Source organism: Chiroxiphia lanceolata, chromosome 1, assembly GCF_009829145.1.
Source record: "Chiroxiphia lanceolata isolate bChiLan1 chromosome 1, bChiLan1.pri, whole genome shotgun sequence".
Classification (NCBI taxonomy): domain Eukaryota; kingdom Metazoa; phylum Chordata; class Aves; order Passeriformes; family Pipridae; genus Chiroxiphia; species Chiroxiphia lanceolata.
This window is the reverse complement of record NC_045637.1, coordinates 47,880,558-47,898,589: the sequence shown is the minus strand read 5'-3', so window position 1 is coordinate 47,898,589 and position 18,032 is coordinate 47,880,558. Positions and strand designations below refer to the sequence as shown.

The 18,032-nt window shown below is 40.1% G+C and overlaps 1 protein-coding gene across 7 annotated transcripts in view; it reads right to left on the bottom strand.

Annotated features, from left to right (window-relative positions):
• ZNF521 (zinc finger protein 521) overlaps positions 1 to 18,032 on the bottom strand; it is a 230,684-nt gene that overhangs the window by 1,549 nt on the left and 211,103 nt on the right. The gene's annotated exons all lie outside the window — the stretch shown is intronic.

The following is an 18,032-nucleotide window of genomic DNA, read 5'->3' as shown; positions in this document are numbered from 1 at the left end:
ATGCTATTTTGCTGCCTGTACTGGCTCAGATTCTTCACAGGCATCGAGGTAAGAGCAAGGAACCAAACCAATACATGTTAAGTTTTCTAAAACATACACAGGATCCATAGAAAACTAGAAAATGTCTGTGAATGCTACTTCTCAGACAACATAGCAGCCACTGATCAGTGATGAATTTTCCCCTTAGTAATCGGGCCAGATTTGGGCCAGTGACCCAGAGGGCAGGAGTGTCACATCCCATGATTTCCTCAGACCATCCAGACCCTCACCTGCTTTATTAAGGTTAATCCGTCTTTAAACCTCTTTGGACTAACGCACTTTAAGATGAACCTGTTCCCACAAGACAGTCATCATTTACAACGAAGTGAACATCTACTGAACCATACCCTCCAGAGCCACCCATGAAAGGGCACATGAAAACTGCCTCAGTGAAACGAATGTGAAATACAGCGTGACTGCAGACCAGCCTGAGAGTTCTCTCTCTCTCTTCCTCCTTTTCTCTCCCTAAACTGTGCACGCACACAAATAATAGTTCATGGGACATTTGGCAAGGAAAGGACCTTACAGTAAGACTGAGGAATTTTTAATGTAGTGCCATTCTCAAGATTAAGGAAAATGGACCCAGTGACACTCAAAGATGCAATTTCCAGATGTGAATACAAATGATTTAATGCTGATGGTAGGAATTCCAGACTGTCCAAGGCCAGAGAGTGTTAAAAAATACACTCTGCCACTTGATTTCATCTAGCTTCTCATCCTTCCATAAAATCATTTCAAAATGCTGTAAAGTAGTAACAACAGCTGCAGCCAAAAATGTTGGCTGGTCACAGGTAATGGGCTCTGACTTTAAACCACAAAAGCAAGGAAATTAAGATTTAAGCCTGACAGTCAGCCCTTTTGTCATCCTGTTGTGTCCATTTATTGCAGCACTTACAACATAACACCACAGGCTTATTGGAGACCCTGCAGTACCTAGAAACAACAGGACAAGTTAAATATGGGGTGGCAGCCTGAATTCTGATTTTTTTTCTCTGCTTCTGAGCAGGTGAAGTCATATACCAGTTGTTACATTGTAAACAGATATTTGGGACGGTCTTTTGTTTCTAGTCTACTGAGAACAAGCACGTCAGTCATGCCCATTTTTTATTTCTCTTCACTAAGTGAAAAATGCATAATCAGTATGAGGCTGCATGAACAGTTGCCTATGAAGCAGTCAAAAAGTGGTTCAGAATTGCATCTGTAACTCTTGCTGCAATGACATTTTTGATTAAAAAATAAAAAGGTCCAAATATGAATGAGACAAAATAAAACACAAAGTAAGGAACTGACTTGCCCCTGCTCTCAGTGTCCCTGACTCCCGTGCCTGGTGCAAAATGAGATTCTCTAGAGATAATGAAGAAATAATAGAAAAAAACCCCAAACGTTGCAGAGAAGAATGAGACAGGGCAGGATATTAACATAAGGAAATGCTTTGAAGAGTTTAGGCCTCAAAAATACTTGTTGCAAACAGTCAAAACAAAATGCAGTTTCCAAAGTAATTAAGGCTCCCAAAACGTGAGGGACTGGGGAGAAATACCTATTTGGCTAAGTGGCAAAAAAATACAAAGTGGAAGGACTTCAGGAGTGTAACATGGACAAGACAAGCAGGTGAAAGATGGGAGGAGACAGATAAGAAAAGGAGGAAAATTCTGTAATCCCACAGAGAGCCATATTCCACTTCACCAAAAGCCATCTATTGGAGACCCCATGTCTAAGTGACTGAAAATTGCAAACATTAATCCCAGTTATGAACTGCTGTTGTTTTTATGAGGGGTGTTGTGTTTAAAAATTTAGGGCAAAAATTCTCCTCTATTATCCACACAGCAGATCTCGACTCTGATAGTCTCTTTGCCTTGTGTGCAGCGAGCTCCCCGCCTCTCCGGCAGTGAGAGTGCAGGCAGGCGGGGAAAGCAGAATTTGGAGCTCCCGCCGGCAGGGACTCTGGCAGGGACACAGGAGTGCGGTACAACCCAGGGAGAGCACAATATCACAGCTGACATCCCCTGTGCGGCTCGGAGAGCACGCTGCCCTTCACTAAGACACACTAGACAAGCTTGGAACACGCCTCCTCCAGAACTTCGACTAGTTTGCCCGAGTTTGGAGCAATTAGTGCATCCACTTGCCAAAGAGAAGTCATTTAATGAAGTACAGGAGATATCGTACACTCCCCCTTCTTTGCCTCCCCCAAATTTGATTGCACATAAGCACATCTGTTTAATTATGTGGTAGTCTCCCTACAAAGCAAAAATGTCAATTTCCTGCTTAGCCAGGAAAGGGGAAAATATTTTTTCTTAATATATCCTTCCTGGACTTCAGCAACAGCTGTGTTTCCCATTTCCAAGGGCTGGGATCTCACGAGGAGAAACTAGTTTGCAAACACAAATGCAAGCTTTGTATGCACAAAATGGAGGAACAGTGAAGCAGGAGGTCTGTGTGTCATTGCATTTGTTACTGGCATAGACACAAACTGAACCAGGAAAACTCCTACATTCCAATTTCTCTGTTTCTTTGTTATCTGGAAAGAAGGTACATTACCTGGGAATACCTGAATTCAGTATATTTCAAAAGCAAACTCTTAAAGTGCATTTTCCCTGTTCCTAGATATAATTATTTTTGTTAGCTGAATCTAGAATCCCAACCGTTATGTGACCTGCTATAAAATTACATGCCACGACTTTTCTGGATGAAAATGCTTTGGCATATCCCTGTTGTTAGTGCTGAGGAGTTAAAAACATGCAAAGATTTCAGGATAATATGGTGTGGAAGAATCTCCTTGGCAAACAAATATGAAAAGGTTTCTTTGCAGAAACGCTTGAGACAAAAAAGATAATATTACTTGTTGTTTGGTGCATGCCTTTGTGTTTCAGATGGAACATGAGAAGGAATAGCTAGCAAAAAGTTCCCACCCACAGCATCAAAATTAACAAACTAAAAAATACCTACAGATAGCCACAGACTCACTAGCCCATTAGAATCCTTAATGTGAACTGTGGTTGCACTCAATTTAAATGGGACTTCTGTTTTTTATGACCAGATGAAACAAGAGATGGCTGTACCTGACAAACAGTGCAAAGAGGGTACACATGAAGAAACACAGAGAAGAAATGTAGATGCATTATTTCAACAGATGGTAACAGTACCACAGCAGCATGTTATTTTTTCCTTAGTTCAAGAACACAAACATGAGTAATCAATCATCACTGATTAAGTAATTATGGTACCCTACATGTTATCACGTATCTGGAATCCTTTATCTGTGTATGTTACAGACTGTCTTGTATTTTTTTTGCATTAAAAAAAATAAAAATGCACCCCACTGCACTGCAATACAGTTCCAGGTTGTAAACCAGAACTCTGCATTACTATCAACCTTTAAGCGCTACAATTTATTTTTTTTACACAAAAGCAATTGGTTTCCAACAGGCTGGATATAAGTCTTTGACCTGCATTCTTCTTTGACCCATTAAGGTCACCCCTGTGCTCGGGCATATAGCTGACTTAGGAAATGCCTGCAAGTCCTGCATTTCATCTCCTGCCCACTCAAAATAAAGCTTTCTTTAAATGTGTCTGTACGGGTCCCTGAAGACCAGGGAGGCATCCCTGTAGTGGGCAATGGAGGGACAGAAGCTTCTGCCTTTATTAATGAATGCAGACCATTATGAGTCTGGCTGGCTCCTGCACTGTTCCCAGAAGCATATACTGTACGTGACTTAAAATGCTAGAATATTGACACAAAGCGAGCTGGGCACCCCTAAGGAAAATTACTCCTTGGATATAATGTAGGCTCGTAACAGCTATTAGAGTACAAAATAAAACCCTCCGGGATCAAACTGACATATACCGCATTCTACCTACTCCTCAAACATTAGAAGAATTTCTTTGTGAAGGCATTCTCAAGGACAGCATTAAACTGACTTTTGTAGCAATCTGCAACAGCTTTTTGGCTTACAGCTTTTAGTACTAAATCTCTAGTTTGAATCAATATAAGTACTATATCTACCACATTAATCAATACATTTGGTTCAATACATGTTCTATTAAATTATACTTTCTAATCAAGATTTTCTGCTTCTCTTCCCTTCTTTTTATTCCAGATTCTTACCCTGTACCACACTTTTCAAACTGTCTGCAGTTAAGAAGAGGATGCTGGGTTTTCCAGAACTGAAAGGGAAGAAAGAAAGGCTTGTGGAAAGGCAAGCCTTACAAAACCTAGCAGATGCACAGTATCAACATGGTTTCCAGAACTTCGGTCCAATGCTTTGTTACTTAGCTGGTTGTCGTGACCTCTCACGCAGAAAGCTCTGTATTGGACACTGCTGAAATGCTATACCACGTGGAAGGGCGAGGGAGGAGGGAAAAGGAGTATCAAGTGGTAACACCCAAAAGAAATAAATGAAACTTATTCAGACTAAACTATATGAAAAATCTCTGAAAAGGTTATTTTTACACTGTTTCTTCATATTTTTGCTGCTTCAGTATTGCAGCACAGAGTTTTTTGTCAAGCCCCCATTATATTGCGGAAGAATTCTTTCTTGGTAAACTGTAATATGATTATACCCAGGACTAAATCGATGAGGTACTTAGATTTGTAAGACACTAAGATTAAATACACATTATAAATTAAAATGTAAAAATATATTATTTAGTCTAGGTCTTTGGGGATATGTGAAACACTGGGACAGAAAATGTCTCCAGAAATCTGAGTGATGTACATAGTTACAGTAAATGACTTTCCCACACCTGTGTTAGATTTGGTGGAATGTGGATATTCTTTATAAAAAAAAAGAATATGAAATGCAATGTCAAAATGATAAACATGTATATTGGAGGCATTCAATTCATTTTTCACTGTCTTACAGATCACTTGCTTACAGTCAGTTTCTTTTTCCTGTCTCCATATAATCACTGTGAACCTGCGGAGAAACTGTTGCATTTTCTTTTGACATTTAACATCATCTCACTCAGTGCACAATACTATAATACTTTCTAGATGACACTATGTCACCATTAAAGAAAAAGGGGAAATAGCATAATAAAGGAGAAGAACAAGAATTCATAGAATTTAAGGACAGAAAAGACCCATTAGGGCGTTTTCTCCACCCATCTTGCCAGTGTTGGATTATTGCCTATAGTGTAATTTCAAGTGTTTTGCCCAGTCCAATTTTAATTAGAGCTTCCAATGCTTCTCTTGGGAGACTATTTCACAGCTTCACAGACCTCAGGGTTAGTATTTTTTTTCCTGATGTTCATCCCAGGAGAGGAAGAGGCTCAGCCAACCCCAAATCAGACATGAAACCAAATCTGCATAGTCAGGAGCTGGTTTCAGTGGAATATCTGGGCCATTTCGAAGCATCTGAAAGCAGTAAACTTACTTTCAATGCCCCAAAACATTACGGCCCTGAGTCCACTGCTGCTGCAAGCAATTAAGAAGATTCTGTTACAGTGGCTTCTAAGGCTCAGTTGCTATATAGGTAAAAATGTAGTAATAGGTGGGATTTGGGTTCCCATACTAAGGGTAATGACTTCCATAGTCCACCTCCACTGACTGAATTAACTGCAGGTCAGGGACATATCCAGGTCTGTTCTATGATTCTAAAATCCTTAATTGTACTGACAGAGTACATTTCTGTATTTTTCACATAGGTGAAATACAAAAAGAGCAACTTCAGTTGAAGTTTACCAACAAATGCTGAAACTACAGATTATTTTCCCTCCCTTCCTTTCATAAAACACTAACCACAAAAAATTAACTTTAATTGCTTTATCTGAAATGTCTGGAACTAACAAGTGTTTCTGATGTGTTTCATCCCAGGAATTACAATGCTTCTGACTTGAATATATATTCAGATTTCAATGGTCAAATGGTGAGTTAGTGAGGGAGCTGGAAAAGAGATGATATCTAATAGTTTTTCATAGGTGAAAAGTAGGAAGCCTAATAGAGACTTTGGGGCTCTGGAGAAAATAGGAAAAATTCCAGACAAAATGTCCCTTCCAGCAGCATCTCCAGTACTGTAGTGCAGCTGGCAGAGCAGGAGGAATACCAATGAATTTATAAACACTAAAGTAGGCATGGAGTTTCATCCTGGCCAAGTTTGATCAGCAACATAGACCTAACAAAATATAGCCTCTGAAAGTTCAGATTCCCAAGGAAATACGGATTTGATCTGAACTAAACCAGAGCTATTTCCACAACAAAGAAGGGGATGAATCCCAAGAGAATCTGTGTTCCCATAAATACCATTTATGTGTGGTGAGTTGATGTTTACCAGCTTTTGAGAATCAGGTCTGTTCTCAGACATGATGGTCAATTAAATGGTCATCTTAGGACATGACTGACCACTGTTGACAACAATAATTTAGGAAAGCCTACAGTGAATTGCAGTTATTCTACATGAATTGCAGTTATTCATATAAATTAGTTCACCTAAGCTATGTGATTTGATATTATATTAATGTCTCTGAAGTGGCATGACTGCTAATCAGATTTTGCTCTTTATCATATTTATGTAAAACTCTCAGTGTTATGGTTCTTCTACTCAAGCATTTCCAGCAGGACCAGAGAAAACCTACCCAAAAAACAATCTCAAACTGGATAGCATGTTCTCAGGGATGCAAACTGAAAATTAAAACCAAACCTAAACCAAACCAAACCCCATGATACCTATTTTTCTTCAGAGACTTCCAGTAAGTCAGTAGTAAAATGTCAATGATTCCTTTTGGATTCATTACAGTATGTGAGTACATATTTCACAGACTTGTTGTATGGAAAAGAATGACATATATTCCTGGCTACAGCAAATAAGACTTTTCACCATTGTCACCGAAAGAGAACAGAAACAAACACCGATATCTGTTCACCATCCTTGCACCTTTCTCATTATGAGCGTTGGAAGGGGGCTCCCTGTTAAGCCTCTGACAGAAATCAGAGTAGCTCGAAGGCTGTTTTAACCCATGGTGCCAGGCAATAACCTCCCATAAGCCTCCCTTACCCTGTTTGTTGTTCATTGAGATGCAATGAAACTTATAATGGTGCCTTCTGTTTCAGGCAAGATGAGTCTGGCTGCATGGGCAAGGTGTGTGTATTACCCCCATAAACGATAAGATGATGGTGATGGGGAGAGAGCGCAATGGTTAGCACATGTTCACAGCAGTTCATCAAAATTGGGAAACCTTCCTGTTCATTCATGCAGCAAAGGGGCTGTACTGCTAATCTGGATCGAGGCCTAAGTGTTGCTTGTAGAAAAAACAGGGCTTTTGTGATACTGCAAATGTTTGAAATTAATACACAGGCATCCTTCCCCAATAAGAAAATTGTTCATTAAGTGGGAATAAAAGCTTAAACAAAAAAGGCAAAAGGAGGCACTTCTGAGAAATATATCAAAAGTCTTATTACTTTAGAATATGATTATGATTACCCTGGTATAAATTAAGAGAAAATCCTCTGAAATCAAGGGAGTTTCAAGATAGGAACAAGTAAGAATAGAGCCAGGCCTTTTGGATTTAAAACAAAGTGAATATTGCTCATATACTCATCGATTCTTGCACACCCTCTGCAGAGGCCACAGCAAGAACTCTGTTCACCCTGTCAGACACAGCCAGGCAAAGAACAAGCAGAACCCAAAGCTGAAAAAATCCAGATTTATCTGCAGCTATAGTACAACAGAGTAACAGGGGACAACAAGTCTCGATAGGCAATACTGCCTAATAAGATATTCAGGGATTAAGGCAGTGTTTTACAAGACACGTGTTCACGGGCTAGTAGTTGCTCTGCTTTATTTCTTTTTTCTTTTTTACGTTTAATTTATGCTAGTGCTTTCTAAACTATGACATCTGTAAACAAGTTTAAGTTTGACCGACCTCCCATTTTACGTTCACAGTCAGCACTCCTACTTTGTGCTCTGATTTTAGGTACCTTAAAGAAGTCAGTGGGGGGGAGAGAGGTAACAAACCTAAACAACAAAAACAAAATCCTTTGTCTGAGAATATGTGTTCATCTTATGTGAATACAAATTTGCCTAGCTGGAAGTAAGGAACTGGCTGCTGGAACTGGAGCTACACTATGCACAGATTCATTTATAGGTCAAACCCAATTAAACAAACTACTACTAAATATTTAACAGCTCAGTGCAGTAATTAGTGACAAATAATAGAAGCTTAAATTGATAATTGCACAGAAATGTCCTGTTGGAAACATTACATGTTTCTTGCTCTTCCTCTTTCTCTCATACTCACTGAATCCTGATGCTTTTCAGGGATTAAACTGACAAATTAATCTGGACTTTATATACATCTATTTGGTCTGCAATGAAGTTTTCTATGACTTCTGAAAAGAACCTTCCAAGTGAAATTTCTTCTCAAATTTCCATTCCGGTTTTTTGCTTTAAAGCAGAGTAACTGCTAGATCATGAATTGATTTCAAATCTTCAACCAAGTGGCAGATCCAGAATTTAAGCTCCTGTCCATAGGATTCAAAAGGTCACCCAATTAAAATGGGGAAGCACACAGAGCTGTGATTTATATGCAAAGGGCAACCTTTAAAACAATGATACTTTTCCAGTTTTCCACAGGTGCATGCACAAGAATCCCTTTGAACAAAATTACAAGGGAAATTACAAGTTTCCTGATACAGCCTGAAAGAAAAGTGCTGTAACTTGTCTGCACTCCTATTATACAGACAGACACATCCCACACTTGTATCGATTGCTGAGTTCACCTCCCTACCTCCTGACATAACACTGGGTATTGTGCTTTGCAGGTGACATGGGGACAGCCTGGAATCTGGATTCCCCGCACATTGCCAGCTGGTGCGTGGGGCCTTGTACAACAGCACTCAGCACACGGGAGGTTATGGATCAGCCTGAGATTAACTCACAGCGACTAACACCATTTTCACTCAGCTAAAAGCAAACCCTTAAACAGCCCTGTTTTTAAATCAGCAAATCTGCCTTTCGTATGTGGAAATCATATTTGGAAGTTATCCAGCCACTAAGCATACATACACCCAGTTCAGAGAATGCAGGAGTGGACTGAAGCATATTTTGGATCCTGAAATCAGGAATGCAAGTGAAAATATGTCCCCTCGTCCATGGTATATCAATTTTAGAATGTGTAAGAAAGAAAAGGAAAAGCTATGGTGTTCTGCTAGCTCTCCTCCTCTTCTAAATGCTCCAAACTCTGTTGCACATTGGTGCATCTTTTTCTTTCAAGACAGTCTGCAAGGAAAGCCAGATTGAGCAGATTTGATAATAACAGCCAAGGATTTCTGAGCTGATAAGCAGAGGTCCCCATGGACTTTGCTCTCTGACATCCTTCACAACTGGTTACTGAGTCAGCCCATCTTGGACATCTTACAGTCCTTTTTCCTACAGCTCTTTAAACAAGGAATAACAGGAACTGGGACAGTGCTTATGTGGCAGGCTTGGGGGGTGTGTGTGAATTACAAATGTACTTGTTGGAAAAGAAACTAAGGACTATTTTATCCCTTCATAGCTGGTGATTAGTTAAGACAGTTAAGAACCCTACGTTGAAACATTTTGTTCTTAGAGCAACCTCATGTGAGTTCCCCCCTTTTCAGTCCAAGAAACTCCATGTTTTAAAGGTGATTTCTAGACTGACCAGAACGCTACTTTGCCCTTTATAAGGAAGGGCAAAGTAGCCCTTATCTAAATTTTGTGAGGAGACACACTGTAAATCAATAAATTTGGAGCATTTACTGACATGTCATAGTAGGACAATAAAATTTCATGTTTGTCATTGTGGTTGTTGGTTGTAAAATTCAGAAGTCCGGATTCTCTATTGTCTTCTATTCATTTTGTTTTGTTGGTTTTTTTTTTCCCCCATCATTTGCATTCATGTAAAAGAAGTGTGAAATGTGACCACAGTTTAATGGGAAGAATTTTACTATCACTTTCTCCTGTTTACAGAACTTATAAAAGGGGGAAGACAGTGGAGTCCAACTCCTACAATCTAATACTCCTCCTTCAAACAAGAAGTACACCACAAAGAAGCACTCTTTTATGCTTTTTTCCTTCCTTCCTGTGAGTGTAGAAGTATTGTCCTACCAAATGTCATTCTTTGAGGCTGGTCATTCCATTTCCTGTCAGACAGCTGGCCAGTGACACGTTGCAAGTGAGACATGTCATTAGATCCTGCCTTGACCCTGTACTGACAGTAGAAGAAATGCCCCCACTCCTCACTTCTGGCTTTGGCTTGTGATGCTGTGGTACTCCTGTCTCCTTGGCTACCTCCTGTGAGGGGATCCAGCCTCCTGCAGCTACTGCTTTCACCCCTCGTTGCCCATTAGGACTGCTTTTAGTGTGGCAATCTTCGAATTGAGAGAAAAGAATCACATTTATGGGGAAAATAACTGGAGACAACACTTACACTCATTTGCTGTCTATGTTTAGTGCCAAGGTGTCTGAAACAGAGAACTTTAATTCCTTTACAAAAAGATGTGCTGTAGCTATGGTGAGGCTAATCTATAACCCTCACAGTCTTATATAATTTGCTACTCCAAGTTAATTTTAATTCATTACAATAAAACTCACCTAATTAAAAGAACTCTTTAAAATGAAGTATTAGCTTGAACCCAGGACAAAAAAAAGGCAGAATCTTTGCTATTGGAGGGCAATTCATAATACCACAGTGCACACTTATATAAATTCAAAGGTAAGCTATAAACAAGTACCCACAGCAATAGTGCCATGCATAAAGGGACAGGCAACAGGAGGCCTGCTTTCTAATCAGCCCTCAAAGGAACCTGCCACACAGAAGTGGCACTTATTCTAATTTAAAGCTCTCACAGTTACTTTAGCATGGCAAAATTTATAAACTAAAAACTTTAGTAAACAGACTGGCACTCCAAACAGAAAAATAAACCCCACGCAACAGTTCAGGCCCACAGAGAAAACAGCTTTCCCAGAAAGGTACTGTTTTCAACAGTGAGATGTAACCTTTCTTTGGGGGCTGCTCTTATGGTCTCTGATGCTCAGTAACAATTCTGCACCATCCCATTACATCTGTACTGTCACCTCACTGTGGTCTGTAGTCCATCGTCACCACAAATCTTTTCTACATCTTAAGGCATTTTATACACCTGTATATTTGTGTCCTGGTCAGCTCAACCAATGAAATACTTCTGGATTTGAAAGAGCCTGCTCTGGGGCTATGACTTCCCTTAAAATGTCATTAAATAGTCAGGGCAATCTGCTTGCAAAATGTCAGTTGAAAAATGTATTTAATATTTGCAATTAAAGCTCACATTCTTTCTCATCTCTATTAGTTTTTCTTCTAAGCAACTATTAAAAATTACAAAAACTGTACTGTTCCCCATTTAAATACATGGAAAAAAAAAGAAAACCAAAAAGCAATAAGAAGGGCTAAGCAGAAAATCTTGTAATACATGCAGCGCAATATTGGATTTTTTTTTTTGTTATATGCTAAACCACCCCCCTTTGTACAAAGTTCCTTTTCAAATCAAAGCAATACTACATTAAAACTACTGCAGGCAAAATTCTAAGACACAATGCAGTTTGTGTCAGAACACTCATCACTTCAGGCTGACCTGTCAAAGTATCTTGGGGAACATGGTTAAAAGACAAATCTGCAAGTTTGTAAGAAACTTTTGAATGATAAAAAGTATGTGTTGCTCACAAACCACGGAATGCTAAGCAGTGTTAACTGAGCTTACTGATGCCTACAGCAGATGTCTGTCCCTTCCTACTGCTTCTAGGCACACCTGCTCAGGCTGTGCTCCTAAGAGCATTGAGAGGGAGCCAGCATTTTGAAGCTCTAACAAAAGAAAGCAAATAAATAAAAAGTTTGTGCTCAAATGAGTGATGTGGAGAGATCAAAATTTAGTACTGTATGCAGAAATCTGCTGTCAGCAATAGAGCTATCTCATAAATTTGATACAGGTGAAGTTATCAAGATGATGTTTTTGGACCTTGATAGGCAATTTCTGTCACCTGCATTTCCAGGAGATTCTCAACACCTAGCAGAATCTGACCCCTGCACCCAAACCAATTTCTTGGGGGACCCCGCATGGTCTCAAGGTGCCTCTTTTTAGGCATTAGGAATTAAGATTTTGGCCACAGGGCTTGCTTTTCCAGAAACGAATGCAATTGTCAAGACAATCTGCAAACTCACCAGAGAATAATTTCTAAGGGTTTTTGAAATACCTCTTTTCACAGATATATTTCTCTATTAAGTTCTGCACAAGGGTCCAACATCTGCAGAGATTTACAATTCTCTGCTAGATTGTGTACATTTTCAGACTAATTCCTATACAATCACTGTATGTTATTGTAAATCCATGTGGCCTAAATATTCAAATTGTGGGCTACCATAGTCCTCAGTGCACGTTAAAACATTCCTAAGACTGCCCGAATTTATGCCAGCTCATAATAGCCCCATGGGATTGTTATACCAATTAAAAATCCCTGGAATTCATCAGAGTCTGAGACATGCCTGTGAGGACCAAAAGGGAGTGATACAGAACCAGCTTGCAAAATAAACAGGATTTGCTGTGTACTGAGGGAATCCTTGGCTGTCTGACTAAGGTACCTTTTATACTGGCAGGGGATGCAAATTGGAGCCTGAGGATCTGCACTTTCATTTTCAAAGCTCTTTGCAAACATCAACCACTTCACCTTCACACCATTGCTTCAAGGGAAGTAAATATGTACAGTTCCAGCATCTTCTGTTTTCTGGAGGTGCAAAGAAGCACAGGGCATTTTTATAGGCACAGTCTCTGTTCAGGCACAAAAGGGAGCTTTTGACAACCTCTTCCTTCCTGGGAAATGAGTTTCCCAAGGCCACTGAGGGAACTGGTGGCAGAACAGGGTTTACTAGAGAGATCCTCCAGTCCAGTACTAAGTCAACCCTGCCTCCCCTCCAACACATCGAAGCAACTTGCTGAATTCCAGCCGTACACTGCTTTGCTGTAGAGGACAGATTACTGCATGTCATCCTCTATAATCTCTCCTGTAAAAGGAATTCTACACTCTTCTTGGGGACCTCCCCCTTTGCTTTCCCCCACAAATGGTGGCAAGGTTAGAGACAAGTTGTTTTCTCAAGGCTGAGATTAAAAATGGCTCTGTGTTTTGCTAAACATTCCTCTGAAGCATGGGCAGCGCGTGCATGCGTGTCTGAAAACGACCCCAATGAAAGGAAGGAATGAGAGATGCTAAACAATGCTGTGCAAAGTTGCAGACTGTTCGGCTACAGGCCAGAAAATGAATCCAATTTTTCATTCTGTCATTATAAATATTTCAGTGCAAATGGTACTGATTTTCTGCAACTGTGGTTAAGCAAAGGGCCTCTGAGTGAATATTTAAGGAAAAAGAAAAAAGAAAGAGAAGAAGAAGAGGGAAGGGGAAAAAAAGAAAATAAGAGGGAGGGGGAAAATTAAGGTTAGCAACCAATTAATTGCAAACTTTCAGTGTAAAAGATTCTGGGAAAAATTCTACAGTGATGCAGCGTGTGACTCGAAGGAGGAAAAAAAACATTTACTCTGCTCTTCTTCTGACAGTTTCTCATAAAATATCTGCAGTCCATCTATCTTTTAGTACTCCAGGCTCCTCTGGAGAGCAGAAAATAGTAGTTTAAAGCTCACTTCAGTGCCAGTCTGCGGGAGATTGCTTTCCACAGGACCCCTGCTGATGGAGGCCTAGGGGAAGAGGCCCAGGAGTTATTCAATCAGTCCAAGGCTCTGGGGCGGCCGGGGCTCCTTTGAGGGCTGATTATAAAGCTGCCCTCCTGTTGCCTGCCTCCGAACAGAACGAAATGAGCAGCCTCTTGCTGAGCAGATTCTGCAAGAAGGAATTTCACCTGTCATGGAGTTTGTCAGAATTTCAAGATTTATCTTGGTGCAAAATTAATAAAATACCAACTAGGATTTCAGCCTGACTACTCAGCTGTGTCATCTCAAAGTGATCTTTCACCTAAGAAAACCTGGACACAGAGCTACTGAAGTCATTCTTGCCCTACTTTTGCTCAGGAGCTTTGGCAGATGATATGACCGAATAATAAAATGATTAGAGGTGGATTTCCTGACAATTACACCCAACGTCAAGTGCTGGGTGGGTGCTACTGTCCTAATGCATGACCTTCCACCTTACTTCTGTGGTTCCTAAATCTCCCTGGAATAAGCTAGGAATCTGAAATAGAAAAAGATAATTTCTGCAGTTTATAACCTAGCAGGTCCCTTATGGCAGCACATCTGTTAAGTTCATACACTAGTATTTTCCAGGTCTGGATTTGATTTATAAGTTTTAAAGGAATACAAACAATAGACTACATGAGATTACATCCAGTGAAACACTGAAAATTAATATTGCTGTGACAGTCAAGTACATGGTCTTTTAACCATATTCTGAGTTTAATATTGCGGTAAAGTGCCAGGTTGATAAAGCGTCATCTAAATCTCTGTGAACTGAGTTCAGTTCTTTCAAAGCTAGACAGTCTCGCCAGTCTTCTGACAGTGCCTTACAGCAATAATAATAATAACAAATCTTCGCACACTACCTGTTTAGTTAAGATTGTACTTGCTTATACTACTTGGTCACATGAATTTCAAGTCTAAGTTAGCAAAGAAGCAATTAAGTTGCAGCCTGCAAGAGAGCTTTTCAGCTAAAAGAGGAGATCAACTTGGAGAAAATAAAATTCAGCTGATGGGTAAATAAATATTATTCAATTTTCAATGCTTTTGGTTCAGATCCTGACATGGAGAAACAGAGATCCACTGTACCAAGAAACTGCAAAAAATGCCCAGATTGGGAAGAAAGATGTATGTGCCATCAATAGCTCTTACCCTCAATTGTGGTAATTTCTCTATACTGTTCAAAGCTGGTTGCTGTTTGAAGCAACAAATCCACCTTTCTATTTGCTTCCCAGCATTTTCTAACAAGAGCTTAAAACAAATGGTAACATATCCTTTACCTACCTCCTCACCCTTAAATGACAATTCAACATTAATACACATCGTAAAGCCACCTTTACCAGGCAGTAGTAGTCTGACAGTTTTAACACCAAGAGATCTCGCAGTAAAGAGGGAGAGAGAAAGCACGAAAGTGAATGCACAGATGGTGGGAGGGGACACAGGGTGCTCTCAGCAGGCTACAGTAGAGATGCATTAACTCCACAGAGGGATAAGGGCTTCCCACCAGTACAGTCATGAATTATAACTGAGCATGGGAGTGAGTTCTTAGTGCCTGTCTCACAGCAAATATACTGTTCCATTTTCCTGCACAATCACCTTTCACCTTTACAAATGCAAAGCAAAGCAAAATGCACCACTAATATTTAACAATATCCCAGGTTCTTTATCTTGCATAGCTCATATTTACACACAGGAAGTATGGGTGCGAAGCAGAGTATTCACTGACACAGAGTATCTCTGAGCAAATTTACACACCCATGATCCATGCATGTATCTAGCAAATCTGCTGCAAAATGAGACTATAACAACACAGATAAACAACTAAAGCTGCACGTAGATATGTGTGTAACTCAGCAGTATTGGTTCATGAGAACTGAGTCATCTCTTTCTCTCTTCCTTTGTTAACAGGGTGGAGGACACTCAATTTCAGCTTTGAACACAAAGGAATCTCAATGAAAAAAAAACCACAAGAGCCTGCAAAAACCCACTCTTTTTTGATCTCTGTTTGATAAAAGCATGGGGAAACCAACCACAATAACATGGAGAAAAGCTAAACCTAAAAGCTGTTCCTCCTGGTCTGGGTTTTGTAACGAACAGTTCGAGATGTGTAGCCATCTGCATCTGAGTCTTTTTGTCTAATGTTTGTAATGGAGTGGCCCAATGATGCTCTCCCCCTGCCCCAGCAAAAAAAAAAAAAAAGAAAAAAAAGAAAAAGAAAAAAGTAAAAAAAAAGAGTAGAAAAGCTACCACTCTTGAGCCAAGATTGCTGTTTACTGGAGTGTCTCTTTATGAATCACTGACCACACCTTGCTTTCCCAAACTATCTGCACCTCCTCCCTAGGGGAATTCATCCCCTCCCAACTTTCCTCCTACTCAATGAACCTATCAATGGAGAAAACTTGTTACTTTAGGCAGCTGAAAACTTGACCAATTTTAAAGGTTTCATTTACCATGCCTTTCACTTTCGTTTAAATCCTCAGTGTTTCTGTTCTAAATGACAGCACGGCAAGCACTGCTTTTAAGCACTATTCATCTTGCCTACCACATTTCAGCCTTTCACACAGAGGGTTGCTCTCTCTTCAACAATGGAGCCTTACTCCTTTATAGCTTGAGGGCAGAGACTCTCACTGGCTGTAGACTTGCTGCAAATATCACAATAAAGGACACAAATGTGAATTTCTCATAAAATATGGGTTTGGCTCTGGAGGTACCTTGCTTTAGAAAACTCTGTCAAGAGCAGACAATATATCTTTCTCCAAAATGCACGGCAGCCATACAGTTGAAAGAGCTTTTCCAAATGATCTAACATGTCAATGGAATCAGTATGCTTGTGAATTTTAAACTTTTCTCCACTTTAGGTCCCTAATCGATATTTTAGCTTCCTTCACACTTAATATACTCAATGTTGGTTTGGCAGCATGTCTTCGGAACATAAAAAATATCTCTGGAGCTTGAGGAGATGCTCTGTGGTGCAACAAAGTTGGGTTTGAACCACAGATCTTCAGAGGTGGCAGGTTTGTTGCTACCAAGCCCCTCTACCTATGCTTTTAGTGCACCGAAAACACGGAGGGGTGAGGACGCTGGGGTATATGCGAACCATGGCAACATTGCACCAGTACTGTGGAGGGAAGAGGGGGCAGACCTCGAGCCTTAAACTTGCAGTGATAATGGTGTGCCCTCACTTGTTGGGAAATGACGGGACCACTGGAAAGTGGAGCAAGGAATGAGGAGCTTAGTCACAGGGATGGAGTGAGGGGGGCCAGCAGTGGGGTAGGGGGAAGGGAAGCAGATTTGCAGAACTGGCCATGAAGCTTCTCAATACACCATAGCTGGATGCTTCATAAAGTCACACTGATGGCAGTCCCGGAGATGGCCATCTGTTGTCAGCTCTGGGCCAGATGAAAGATAATATAATGGCAGCTACTGGTAGCTAACAGCAGGGCAGTTGTAGGAAGGAATGCATCCTAGAATGAAGAAGTGGTGCTTCCTGTTTAGCACAGAAAATCAGTCATCGATATCAACTACATTAGCAAGAAATTAATGGGTGGACAATTAGGAGAACTGAACTGAGGTACCAGGGAAATTATTCATAGGCAAACAGAGTGCTTATTTCTTCTGCTTAGTCCAGGTGTATGTGCCAACTGATCTGACTAATGGCAAGGTGTAGGCTGAAACGTTCAGGGCACAGACGATAAAACCTCATTTTCTGCAAAGGGCAGAATTCCATTTCTAATGATTATCTGTGGGTCAGGGAATACATTTGCTGCTATCCCTGCCCTGAATCTATGACAGGACTCTCTCATGTTCACTGAGGTTTCCATAAGGACTGAGGATAGAAATTGGCCTTCATGTAATAACAGAAATTCCCCTTATTATTACCATGATTTATTTTTACAAGTGCCTTATCATTATTATCAGCATCACTCAGAAGAAAAAATGTTTGCCTTCCCAAGTACTGTTATTTCTATCTTGTTTCTTTCTTTGTCCTATAATCTCCTTTCTACTATTCTTCTACTCCTTTGCCTTTTGTTCTCTTCTTCTTCTGCCTTTCTGTGCCTTTTTTTTTCTGCAGCAACTTTTGATTTGTTTCTTTAGGCTGAAACCTCACACACCTCACTGTTCCACTTGCTAAAGAAATCAGAAATTATAATTTTAATGTTGACATGTAACATCACTGATATGTTTCAGAGTCAACACTTAAAAATACAAAAGATTAGTGGCACTTATCTTCTGATTGCCGTGGTTTCATGCTGCTTTAAGACTGGAGACAACAAACTTTATTAAATATTTTTGCATGACACAGTCTTTGCAGTCATAAAGATTACGAACTGTA